Source organism: Heterocephalus glaber, unplaced genomic scaffold (genome assembly GCF_053883595.1).
Source record: "Heterocephalus glaber isolate CG9 unplaced genomic scaffold, H.glaber_assembly_v1.0 deba00001806, whole genome shotgun sequence".
Lineage (NCBI taxonomy): Eukaryota > Metazoa > Chordata > Mammalia > Rodentia > Bathyergidae > Heterocephalus > Heterocephalus glaber.
The window spans coordinates 305,538-319,857 of NW_028258481.1; the positions used below are offsets into that span (position 1 = coordinate 305,538).

The following is a 14,320-nucleotide window of genomic DNA, read 5'->3' on the forward strand; positions in this document are numbered from 1 at the left end:
TCTTTTCAAGAATGCACGGTTTGTGGATCTCCACGGTTGCGGGGTGGTTCCCGGAGAATTATTTTGTTTCGGTTGAGCCATGCTCTGCAGTATGCTTCGTGATCCTTTGCTGGGATTTGGGCGTTGAGAAAACATCAGCCTCTCATTACACATTGGCTTGTGCCGGGTCAGCCTCTGCATCAGCAAAGCTGTGGTTTCAGGGATGCCAAATCCTGTGGGGATGTGGCTCCTCTGGGATGTGTTCAGTTTTGTGGGAAGAAGTTTCCTGCGTGCTCCCAAGCACTGTCACCTCTGTGCCCCCAGTGTCCTCTGCTGTAGCTCAGTCTCTCCAGGGCTGAGGGAGGGGTGCCCATCTTTTTCCCAGGGTCCCCCCACCCAGCCTGAAAACTCCTGGTTCCTGTAGCACTCTGAGTCAGATGAGACAGAAATCAGTGCCCCCACACAACCCTGAAACAGTCACAATGCTGGATTCACGGTGCACACGTCCTGCTCTTGAGCGAAAAGAGCAGAGTCGGTTGCTTCTCCCTGAGAGCCAGGGTGAGAGGGGTGAAGTGACACGAATTTTGCCACTTCCCTGGCTGTACACCTCTCCTGGATTGCTGCAGAGTTTATTCCACAGATGTTAAGTCAGAGACTACAGGAGGGATGCGGGTCGCAGGCATCCTCTTTGGCTCTTGATGACAGAGCCAAAAAAGAGAGGTTAATAAGGAGGGAGTTTGGGCCAATTTTGGTGGTTACCTGGCTGCAGTTACTTCTCTTTGTGTACATTCTCCATAAAACATCACCTCCAGGTCTGTGGGCTGTTTTCTTTCTGCCATTTCTTGTTCCTGGGATCTTTGCTTGGAAAATTGAGGACTCTAACTCTTTGGACCCAGGGTTTTGGGTTTCTCTTGGCATTAGCTTCCCAGCTAGGTCCTATTCTCCCATCCATCTACGTGTCAGCTTTTATTACCTCCCCACCAACCCATCTGCTTCCAGAGCAGAGGAATCCTCTTGCGTTCCTTACGGACCTGTCTTCTCCTAATGACCATGATTATCCCCTATCTCCTGGCCCTCCCTTATCATGCACTAGGAACACATCTCTGTTCAAAGAAGTGTCTTTCTCAAGCATCTAACCCGTTTTTTAGTGGGTTATGCTCTGGAGTTTTGGAAAACAGAGGCTAGGAGGAAGCAGTCCATGTCTGTCTCCTTTTCTTTCCTGCACTGAAATTGTCTCTAGCCCTCTCACCCCCAACTGGAAGTGTTAGCTCTTTTCGGTTCTTATTTTTCTTAGGACCGGTTTGCAGGTACTGATGATTACATGCAGCACGAGGAGTTGATGCCTGGACAGAGCACACCTCAGTTCTTTTTCATCCCCCTCCCCATCCCTCCTACCTCTTTTTGTCCCCTTCTCATTTCAAAGAAAGAACTTTGAAATCCTAAAGGTTGACGTGAAGAAGAAAAAGAATTATTTTGCAAGAGTTTGAGAAAGTTTATCATCCTGTGCTGCAGTAAGAGAGGCTGTCCACGGGAGGCCAGAACAACGTGGTCAGGACTCCAGCCACAGCTGCCAGCCCTGTGAAGCTGCTTCCTTTACGAAGTGATGAAGCCCCAGGTGTTTGTGCTCCCCACAAAATGGACAAAAATGCCATGTAATCTGCCACCATCCTGGCTCAGGTGTGGAAAATTGATGTCCACGTAAAACCTGTGAAGAGATCTTTATACCAGCTTTATTCACAGTTGAGAGAGTTCGGAGGAGCCAAGCTTTCCCTCCACAGGAAATTTCATTATAAACCGTGGGACTTTGGGGAAATGGAATATTAATCCATGCTGAGGAGAAAAGAGACATCAAGCCATGAAAAACACAGGAAAGCAATGTATGCCAAATGAAAAACAATCCTGAAGTGTGTATCGGGAAGTGCGGGTGAGTGTGTAGGGGTGTGTAGTTCACATCTGTATCTTCCTCTTAATTTTGGTCAAAATCGAAAGCTCAACTACAAGTAAAGTCAATTAGAACATACATTAAGTTGTTAAAAATATATTCAACCATGCCAATGTAAATAATGTGAAAATTATTTACATTCTATGGAAAATAACTGTGTTTTCCAAAATTTACCAAAAATTTTTGAATCGGGGGGAAAAATGGAATCCAAAGTGTCCAGCAGTCACTGCTTCCAGTGAATCTTGAGCTAAATGTAAACCTGTGTATTCAGTGCCCTTTACCCTGCCTTGAACTGTCACTCTTTAAAGTCTCTGTTTCATTTTTAAAGAAAAATAAAAGAAAGGTAACAGGAACAGGGAGAGAGAACTTCTGCAAAAGGGAAGTAGAACAGAGATGGAACGGACAGGGAAAAGGATGTAGAAAGAGTTAAGATGTGTTATGGACATGTGATGTGCTGACTCCCTGCAAAGAATGTAATATCACACACTGCAAACATACCAATAAAAAATTAAAAATATATTTTGGAAAACTAATTCTCCATTTCCTTTAGGTACCGTAATCTGAGATTGTAGAATGGAGAATGAGGCGACTGGAGGGGGAGATGCTGCCCTGTGAGGAGCAGGCTCAGTGGGGATGTAGAGAGGTTAGGGAACCCAGGGTCCCTGGCTGGGAGGCAGAGGCCTGTCCAGGGTGGGCGCCATGCACACAGAGCCTGCCTTTGGCTGCTTTTTGTTTGCTTGCTTGTTTGTGTCTTTGGGGGGCAAGGTGTACTGGGCTTTGTACAGAGGTCCTTTGCTCTGAGCCACATCCAGCACTTTAATTTTTATTTTCAGACAGGCTCTCAGCCCAGACCCAGGGCCTCCCTGAGCAGAGCGGGCGAACATGTCTTACTCACTGATGTGCCTCATTGCTCATAGATGTTTAAACCAGGCATGTGCAGGGATCACAGACTTACTCTTTTTATGAACTTGGACTAATCAAGACTCACTTGAGTTTCTGGGAATTCTCACCCTCGGAAGCTCACGGGAATGCACAGAAAGAGGAAGAGACATGCTGACGTGCAGGCATTTACAGTGTCTGATTCATCCACACTCAGCAAAAGTTTATCTTAAAAATGAGACTGCTATTACATAAATTTTGTTTCATAAGTTTAATTCAAATAACAATAATGAAAATTAAATTAAAATTAGCATTTAAGAACATTTTAAAATCCTTGAAGATGACATGTGCGATTATGCAAATGGAGAGCATTGAGTATAAAATAGTAAGTTTTATCTACTGAAAAGGGGAAAATAAAATTTACAAACTGAGAGTATGAGTGTTCAGAGAGCATATCCAAATATTTTAGGACTCCCATTTATCTATAAAATTAAGAGTGAGAGAGTTTAATTATAAGCATGGCTTTTCTATTCCTCTTTTCTGTTTACAGTAGGAGTTTAAGATTTGAAACAGCAATGCTGATGTACTTGTGGAAGTGGCATGGCCAGTTGTATATCTAATAATATGTCAATCACAGCTCTTATGAAACCGTACAGTCTAGCCATTCCCCTCAGTGTTTTATGCGTGCAATTCCTTCTGAGTCACCACAGACTTATCAAATTCATCAGACCAATGAGGACATTTGGATTAGGAGAGGGGAAGGAATTTGCTGAAGATCTGTTTCCTACAAAATCAGGACTCAGCTTTTGTCTACTTTCAGAATTCAATGTGCCTACCTGTGCTGGCTTTCTGTTTTCCCTTTCGCTTCCTTTTCAAGAACGCTTGACTTCTAGCTCCAGACTCCTGTGTGGCCTCCTAGGTGGCCCTGAAGGTGGCTGAGCTGCTGGCTCCTTTGCTACCACCCAGGCCGCTGTGGACCACCACTGCATTCGTTGTTGCTTAATTGGCAGAAATATTTTTGCTGCTGCCTTCAGTTCCTCTTTCAACTTTATTTCTGAACGTAACATGCAAGTGACTTCTTTTTCTGCTTTGTACAATACAAGTGCAGAGTCTAAGAACCGATTTAAATTTGTCTTCACCACTGGCCTCTTTAGTCTTCAGGACAGCTTTCTGTCCTTTATGAGAATCCCACAAAATTATCCCGCAGAGGTCGAGTTTTCCCAGTATTTGTTTGTGTACTTTTGGAGTGTTGTGAAGCCTTATTCACATACATCTTTCATATTTCTTGTTCAGTTTATTTCTAAATTATAGTACTACTTCAGTGTTAAGATATCTGGACAATTGCATTAGCTTCCTGTAACTCTTATACCTGCGAAAATCAACTTATTAAAAGAAAAGCTTTGTTTGGGCTCACAGTTTTGTGGGTTTCTCTCAGGGATCAGCTGGCCTCCTGGTTTGGGTTTGTGGTAAAGCAGCAGAACATAAGCAGAGGGAGCAAACCTGCTCAACTCGTGGTCAGGAAGTCAGAGGGAGAGAGGAAGAGGAGCAGTTGGGGTCCCACCGTCCCCTTTGCAGGATGCCCCCAAACGCACAAAGACCTCTCACCAGCCCCCAACAGCTGCCACCCAGTCCACCGTGCTGGGGACTAATATTCAACGCACAGGCTTCAGGGGAACACCTAGAATCCAAAGCACGGCACCATTCATGTTCATGACCTATGCTGGACACTACAATGATTTTATCTGTTGTTTTTTACCACAGGTAATTTCATTTATAAGAACCTTCTTTCTGTCTTGGTACTATTTAGACATTTGTGTAAGGAGAAATGCACCAAGTTATTGTTTTATTGGTTCAGACATTCTGGTATTAAGAAAACATTTTAAAACATCTTAAAATCAAGTTTGAAAAGCAAAATCAGAAACTCAGACAACTGAATGTCAGAAGGTGTAAGGTTTCACTAAGTTGCCTCCAACTCAGTTTAGCCAAATGAAAAACAATTGTCCGATTGATTAAATCAAATGAACTAGTGATCAGTCTTTTGTGCTTTTCTTTTAAGATAACTGCTTTACCTAACATATCTGCCTACTTCAGGATTGAGTTTCAGTAAATTATAATTTCCAATAATTGTTTAAATATTTTTATCTGATTACCTCCTCTTATTCCCACTTATTATTTCAGGATCCTTGTCATCTGCAACAGGAACAAGAACTACAAAACGTCTGGTGAGAAATATTTTTTATTTTATTTAATATCAAAATAGGAAGGATTTAATCAATTGTGCATTTTGTCAGGTATGAAACAGAGTTTTCCTGTTTTAAAAATTTAAGACAAATTGTGCATATTACCTAGAAGATTCTATCTTTCAAAAGTTATAGTAAATTGCCACAATTACTAATAATAGAACCAATGAAATAAGATTGGATATTTTGGAAGTAGAGTAGATAATAGTCTTCATAAAGATACAGAGAATTTCAGAAAATAAGTGATGGAGATTCAGGCAGATTTCTGGCTGCAAGCCCAAGTTGAGCTCCCTGTCCTCCTGCAGGGTTGAACTCTGCAAGGTTCTGTTACAGGTTCCAGCTGCTCTTCCCCTTAAGATAGTCCAGGTTCCGATGGGAGGTGATGATCCCTCCAACTTACCAAGCATGGTGGTCTGGTGTGCCTTCATTGCAGAGATTCTCTTCACTTTTCCACTGGGCTTCAGTTGTCATCAAGGAGCTTGAGAGAGGCCCTCTTTCTGTTGTTCACTTCTCCTCTATCTTCTGGAGCTCAGGACAATGGCCTTTATGCCCCCTTGTGGCTCTGTAGTATGGAACCAGGTACCAGCACAGCCAGGCCAGAGGCAGTGGGGGAAGGGGTGCTGCTGGTGCCCTTGAGGCCTCTATGGGGCGGGGCACGGGCAGGACAGAGCCCAGCTCCACTTGGCTGAGGTCCTCACTGTCCCCTCGCTGGATTATTTCAGTGTCTGATATCTCTGGTATTATACTGGTGTTTAAAAATAAATTTGGAAAATACTAGCCAATATTTCTTCTATTTTTTTCTGTCTCACATAGTCTCTTCTCTCCACTTAGATTTGCAATTACTCTTGTTCTAGAGATCATCATAGAAGAGGTTCATTTCTTCTTCAATGTTTGGTGTTCTCTCTTGTTTCATTTTGAGTATTCACTCATGAGATGCATAACTCAGTCATATTTTCCTTTTCAGTAATATATAATCTGATATTCTCCTTCAATGAATAGTGGCTTTATCTATTGTTATTGAAAGGGTCAAAGAAGAAGGGGGCACACACGGGCATTCAAGCAAGCTTTATTGGGGGCAGCAGTCTGCAGCCTGCCAGGCTGACTCACAGAATGGAGACCAGCAACTGTATGGGCTGAGCTGGAAGCTTATATAGGGATCTTGCAGGTGGGAGAGCACCAGGCCATTGGTGGGGGTGGGTGATTGGGCCTGGGGTATGCAGCAATGGGGATGGAGTAATTCCTTTCGGGAAGCCCCTATCTTACTGGAACATCTGACCATGGAACAGGTGGGGCAGAAAGACCTTAACTAGGCAGAGAGTCACTAACAAAGGGAGGTCAAGCCTTAGTTATGTGGAAGTTCCCTGTTCCCTGTGGCCGGAGTGGGGCAGGGGGAAAGGAGAGGAGGGGGCTTGCTCTGTGGGGCTCTGAAATACCTTGTGGGACTGCATAACTTTGTAATCATAAAACTACCCTAGCCCCAATTGTGATTAAATGTGAGTTAATGGTTAAAGATGCTTGTTAGTTCTGGGACACAAGATAAAGTCTGTAACAAACATAGAGTTCCTAAGTGAATTATCCATCTCCTTCTTTGTCCAAAACCAATGTTCTGGACACAGCTATCTATAAGACAATCTGCAAACATCTTTTGACCATCAACATTTTTTTCTCTTTTCTGTAAGTTCTGCTTGCTAACTTCCCCAGCAACCCCCTATAAAAACAGCCTCGGACTCTGAGCCAGTTGCCTCTCTAAGCTACTTTGCTTTGGGAGTGCCCTCTGGCCAGATTAATAAAAGTCTGTTTTGCTTTCCAACTTGTCCGGTGTGTTCCTTCCCAGGTGTTCTTCGCTGCAGTCAGCTCCTCGGAGTGTTTGATAAGGCCCTCAGTCTTACAACCTAACAGTTATATTTTATATATAAAAGTCCCATGTGGTTATTTTTGTTAAATTCTCTTTTCTGACTTACAAAGCAGATGGCCTTAGTAAATAATACAGTATGTTGAAAATACTCACAATTGCTATTCTGAAGTCTCTACCTGCTAATCCAGCATCACTGACATTTCAGAATCTGTTGTAATTACAGTCACCCTTTCCTGGCTACAGTCCCATGTTCCTGCTCCTTTATATGTGCAAAATACGTAATTGATCTGATGCCAAATGCTGTGAAATTCTTATCAGTGAGTTGCTGATCTTTTGTCTTCCTGAAAGAACCTCTAATGGTTTATAAAATGATCCACTGGCTTTTTTTGAGTCGTATTGTTGCAGAAATCTCAGAAAGAAATACACGGAGACACAGAATTCGGATAAAATTATAAAATTTCTTCTCTCCAGCAGGCAGGAATGCCAGAAACCGGTCTGGTTATCCCAGCCTCCCTTTTTTCAGCATTTCCCTTTTTATGTCCTTTTTATCCATTATCTCATCCCTAGTGGTCTTTGATGTGTAAATACAATTCCAGTTCCTATTTACAAGTCACAGACACAAGATAGGCACATATACATTGTAAATTCACCCTGGCATGGTAACTTGGTTAGGTTGATGAAGTTACTGGTTAGAGTCAGACAATCACCGCCTTTAACCAGGAGTTATGGGAAAAGCAAATCTTAAAAGAACACATTATTTATTTTGCTTCTACAACTACCTTATTATTCAATATAATAAGTTATCTAAAACTTTTCCATATCAGTATTTTTAAGCCAAGTGTACAAGCACAACCTTATTTGTGATATAATTTACCATAGTTGCGTTTGGGGTTCCTGGTCATCTATTTTTGATAGTGTGATTCCAATGTCTTTGAAAACTGTTTTTGTTTTGAATTCAACTGGAGATCTCCTGATCTACTTGCTGTAGAGCCAACAGACCTGAAAGACAGATTTAGAATTTTCCATGAGCAGAAGCACAGTACAGATGTTTCTCAAGTTCCAGGAAACATTCTGTGGCTTCGATCATGTGATAGGATGCAAAACAAGTTTTAGGACTTTTAAGAAAAGCAAGTCAATAGTCACGTGTGCTGGCTCACATGGGCAATGCCAACACTCTTGCAGGCTGAGGCAGGAGAACCCTAAGGCCAAGCCCAGCCTGGGAAATAGAGCAATTTAGTGAAATCTTGTTTACACCACAAAGTAATAAAAAAAAAATAGAGCTTGAGATACAGCTCAGTGGGAAATCCTTGGGTTCAATCTCCCGGTAGAGAGAAAAGCCATGATTAAGTGAATAAAATTTACATTGAGTTAAAAAAAAAAAACTGCAAAGTGTAAGAAAAAGAGAGACTACCTTAAAGAAATAAAATCAGGACTGAAAGTGGAAACATGATGGATCCCTCAAGTTTAAAGAATTATGAAGGATTATTCTGAATAAGTATAAGTTGATAACAATTGGACAATGAAGAGAATACGGACAAATTCCTAGAAATATGCCACACACAAATAATAAATCACTCATATGCAGAAAGAGCTAAAATTCTTCAAATGAAAAGTTTGAAGTAGGAATCAGAAGACCTCCTAACGGAGAAAAGTCCAGAACCAAATAGCATTACTGTTGAATTCTATTAAACATTCAAACAAAAACTAATACTGTTTCTTCTTAAACACTTCCAACAAATACAAGCAGGAGGAAACCTTCTAAACACATTTTATGAGGCCACTCTTGCCCTCAAAGATTCCAGAAGAAAAATAAACTTTAGGATGCTATCTCTAATAATCGCTTCTCAGCCTTTTGGATAAGATCAAATGTAGGATGATACCTCTAATGAATGCGTAAAATAGAAACTGCCAGTCAAGTAGAGGAAAACCAAATTCAGTGACTTACAAATATGATAGACTCTGGCCAAATGCGGTTTCTCTCTTGCTTTTAAGGATGGTTATTATAAAAACGAGAAAACAAGTATTGGTGAGAATGTGGATTATGGGAAACTGTCTCCCGTGTTAGTAGAAATGCAGATTAGAAGGATCATTGGGGCAAACTCTATGCACTAGAAATGAGAGTATTACCTGACCCAGAAACCCCTTCTCAGGGTACATTCCCTCAAAAAGTGAATTCTTCAGCTCATAAAGATATTCTCAGTCCCGTGCCCATTGCAGCACTACTCACAGTGGCGAAGACCTCAGAACAAAGGGTCTATCAGTAGACGAGTGGGTAAGTTGTGGTAAAGGTACAAACACACACACACATACACACACACACATCATATTAGGATATATTGCATTTCAATGTGTCGTATATTAATGCATACAAAGTAATGATCATTTCACAATAGAAAATGAAATATTATTCAGCTTTAATATACCATTTGTGATAAGATGGATGAAATCAGAGAACATTATGTTGAGGGAAATAAATACAGATTGAAAACTAGTGCGTGATCCATACAATTCACAGTCATAAGGAAGAAAAACCCAATTAATCCATGCATAGAGTGAAAGAGAGAGCAGCACGCTGACAGGCAGAGGTGAGCAGGGGAAGGGAGAGATGGGTCAAAGTCTCCGTGGCGGGCTCAGGTGGGACAGAGAGCACAGACTTCAGGGTGCGGTCGAGGACTGGAGCTACTCCCATAGATCTCTAAGCTGGAAATTTGCTATGAGACTAAATGTCAGGGACTCTTACCACAGACCGAGAGAATAGAAAAGAAAACAATGAAAAAAGGAAAGGAGGAAATGAAAAGCACCTATATCAGATGAGGAATATCTCAATGCCCTGAAGTGGATTGATCACCTTGTAATGTTTGCATATTCCCACAGTATCATGTTGGAGATCTTGAATACACACAAAAAATAAAGAAACGTTATAAAATGGCACTCGTCTATATCATAGTTTATTATTTTTTATTAAATAAAAAGCTTGCTCCACTTTCCAGTTGATGGGCACTTGGGCTGTTTCCAAACGTTAGCTATTACAAACTGTGCTGCTCTAAACATTGGTGCACATGTATCGCTGTGGTATGATTCTTTTAATTCTATGGGGAAGATTCCCAGCAGGGGAATAGCTGGGTCAAATGGGACCTCTAGTCCTATTTCTCTGAGGTGTCTCCACACTGATTTTCACAGTGGTTGCACTAATCTGTACTCCCACCAACAATGAAGAAGGGTTCCTTTCTCTCCACACCCCCGCCAGCATTTGTTATTGGTTGATTTCTTGATAGCAGCCATTCTTTCTGGGGTGAAGTGGAATCTCAGTGTTGTTTTCATCTGCATCTCTCGAATGACCAGTGATGTTGAACATTTTTTCATATATTCATTTGCTGTTTTTACTTCTTTGTCTGAGAAATGTCTGTTCATTTTGGATGCCCATTGTGGTTTTTTTTATAAAATGGAGTACTACTCAGCCATAAAGAATGAGAAACTAGAGTCATTTATAGCTAAGTGGATGCATATTGAGGCCATACTCTTAAGTGAAATAAATAGGACACATGTGTAAATACCGAATAGTTTCTCTAATGTGAGAAACTGAAAGTGTAAATAAGGATGAAAATGATTAAAATGAATAATTGATAATTTGAAATAGGAAAAGGTCCAAAGGTGTAGGGGTGGTGGGAGGGGAAGGGGAAAGGGAAGAAGGGAAAGGAAAAATTATGAGAAAGAAAAAAATGGTAACAAAGTCTATGTAAATAGGGAAGGGTGGAGGAGTGAAGGGGGCACAGGTAATGGGGAAAAAAATAAGAACCAAGATACATCATGTACAGTACAAGCACCCAGTGATAAATGTAAATGTATTTTATACCTAAAATGTACCAATTAATATATAAATATAAATAAATAAATAAATAAATAAATAAATAGCTTACAGGGATTCTTAAAGACCCTGTGGAAGGCATTTTTCACCTCTTTGTTTGTGACGCTGTAGATGAAGGGGTTCAGCATAGGGATCACTAAGGTGTAAAACACAGAGGCGATTTTATCAGTCACAAAGGAGTGAGCAGATTCGGGCTGCAGATACATGAAGAGCAGAGACCCGTCGAAGACCACCACCACTGTCAGATGGGAGGCACATGTGGAGAAAGCTTTCCTCCTTCCCGCTGCAGACTTCATCTGCCACATGGCCAAGAGAATCAGCACGTAGGACAGAAGAACAACCAGGAGGGAGGAGATCAAGTTGAATGCTGAGAAGAATATGATCAGCAACTGTATTTCCTGCGCATGTGAGCAGAGCATAGCTAACAAATGGACATCATCACAGTCGAAATGACGGATGAGGTCAGAGCCACAGAAGTCCTGTGTAAAAATCTTAGTGGTGAACATGAGGGACAGAAAGCTACTGTAGAGGTATGGAATGCCCATGAGCACCTGGCAGCGTGTGTAGGACATGATGACACTGTAGAGCAGAGAGTGGCAGATGGCCACATAGCGGTCACAGGCCATGGCTGACAAGATGAAGAATTCACTGATAATGAACATGAGGAAGAAGGCCAGCTAGGTGGCACATGAGTGATAGGAAATGGTATTTTGATCCCCAACAAAATTAACCAGCCTCTTGGGACAAATGACAGTGGAGTTGCCAAGGTCGATGATAGCCAGATATCTGAATAAAAAAATACATGGGTGTGTGCAGACGGGCATCCAGCTTGGTCACCATGGTCATGCCCAAGTTGGCACCACTGTGACCGTGTAGATGAAGAGAAAGTTCCCAAAGAGGGGAAGCTGCAGCTTGGGCATCCTTGTGAGTCCCAGCAGAATGAAGTCAGGCGGCCCCTTCAGGTTGTGCTGGCCCATGAATCCTGCTATATTTTCTGGGAAAAAGCAGAGGCATTGTTGTAAACTTTGATAACTGCTATCCAAAAATTTGTTATAATATTTGTAACTGAAAAATATTCTGCATAACAGGATACTGAAAAATTATTATTCCCATATTTGATTTTGAAAATAAAATAAAAAGTAGATTATTTAACTTCCTCCAAAAGAGGTTCTCTTATGGATAACATACTCTGCTACATCACAGATTGAACTCTAAACATTAGTGTCTAAAATATTTCTGGCATATTCATTTATAGCAAACCATGAGGTTAATAGTATAGAACATTAGATGATTCATCTTAAAGATATCACAGTTTTTCTTTTGTACATTCATTTTTTATCTGGGATTTCTTATCTAATTTTGGTATTGTTAAAGACACAGGCATCAATAACATAAATCTAATGAATCTCAAGGTTTTGTGTCACTTAATTGCTGTGTCAGATCTTGAGGAGGCTTAAACAATGTACAGAAGGTAATATGCATTTGTAAAAGTTCTAAATAAAATGTATTTTAATCATGGTCCATTAATTCTACTTTCCTTTTCTTGGTAATTTCAACTCCATTGCACTTCAACTAATATAGGTGCTCCCGGGTGCATCTGTAAGCATGTGTGGGTCCAACAAAGGGTGGATTGACTGGACGACACTTTATCTGATGTTTAATGTACATATTTATATAGTTAAGAGTCAATAGCATGTATCATTTAATGATAATATCTATTTCAGTACAAAAATATCTCTTAGGACCCTGCTTCTCCATGGTATGCCAAATTCTCTCTGAAATTTTATAAATAAAAATCATGCGTTCCATTGTTTCATGATGATTCTATCATGGATTGAGATTTTAAAATTCTTTTACCACTGCATAAATATGCACACTTACATCTCAACTTGCACAATAATTTTATTTCAATTTCTTTGCTTTTGATTTTTCAAAGAAAAACTTTTTTCACATAGATTTCTAGGCACGAAGTTCTGGAGTGTGGATCTATTCCTGCTGAAAAAGACAAGTATTTCTAGATTTTAATTGTTTAATTTTATTCACTTTTCTCTCAAATATAACATGGTAGAAATGATTGGGTCTAGAATAATTTTTAAAATATTTATTGAACATTTATTACATCATATGTTTCTGCCAATTTATTTCTGTATTCATAGGGTGCAACGTCATGATTTCAACTATTTCAGTGAGAGTGACTGCTCCCTCATTGACTTCCTTTCCATATGTGATTCATCCTCGACTAAACGCCAGCGTTATTTTGCACAGGTACTGAGGATAACCCCCTGGGCATCCATCACAGGGTACAGCCCTGCAGGTTGAAGCCCCTGAGACACTTTATGCAGCAGACACCAATTCCCAGACTTTGCTATTCAGTGTGGGCGCTCGTTTTGCCCTTCTGACCCATGAAATGGAGAAAAAAGGAGAGCAGAATTGATGAGTCCTGATCAGGTTCCACCCCTTTTTCATGCGTGAAGCTGACTAATGCCTCTGTGTTGAATCCAGCTGTCCCTTTCTGGTTCATTCTTTGCTCTGACCTTAAACTACGTAAATTTCAAATTCTGAAGAAACTGTCAGGTTCCCCAATTTACTATAGCAGTGTATCAACAATTAGGATATATGAAACTTTGATTTGCTCTACATCTTTGTCAATATTTGTTATAGAAAGCTTTTTCTTAATTTTTTAACAAAAATAGGAGGTAATGTCTCGTTGTGATTTTAATTTTTAATTATCTGATAACTAATTATGATACCTTCCCATATACTTGGTATTGCTCTGTCATCTTTTATAATGTTTCTAAGCTTTTCTCATTTATAAGTGAGTTGCTTTTTTCTTAGTTGATTTTCTTACACTTTACATCTGTTATAAGTAAAACTAGTATTTTTAGATTTTCTTATAGAAGCTTTACTGTTTTGAGATACAAAATAGAAGTGTGCTAGCTATCAATGGGATGCCTTCAGATCCTCTAACACCAAGACGTCCACACATAGAAAATATATTTTCACAAGGGAACGGAATGTTGGACAGTCCACAAAGTTATAGCAATCTTTTTCAAATGTCCATTTGTTCCCTAGGATTTACACTGCAAATGCTTTTTTTTTTCTTTTGTGGTATAAGATTTGAACCCAGGGCCATTGCACTGAGCTACATCTGAGCTGGCTCAGATTTTGACAGAAATTCACTAAATCACTAAGTCTCCCAGGCTGGGCACACACTGGTGTTCTTCCTGCCTCAGCCTGGCAAAGTTCTGGGATTGCAGATGTGTACATGGTGAGATTTAAAGCATACTTTAACATTTTTTGAACAATTATCTGGATATTCTGCTATTATTGTTTTGGAGGATTCATCATTTTCCAATATTTCTAAAAGAAATATGTGATAATTTTCGATAACCTCTTTATCTGTAGTGGGCAACATAATGCTTAGGGTATACCATACATTGGTAAATATTAATTTAATAAATTGAAAAATTGTTTTTAAACCAGATTTCTAAAAATAATTCCTCCAAATGCATTCTCCATGCTAATCTAAAAATGGAGAATATCATGAAATTTCTATAACA

The 14,320-nt window shown here is 40.2% G+C and overlaps 1 pseudogene; it reads right to left on the reverse strand.

Moving 5' to 3' along the window:
• Positions 1 to 10,762: 10,762 nt before the first annotated feature.
• On the reverse strand, positions 10,763 to 11,737 carry LOC147820680 (olfactory receptor 8K5-like; annotated as a pseudogene).
• Positions 11,738 to 14,320: the final 2,583 nt, after the last annotated feature.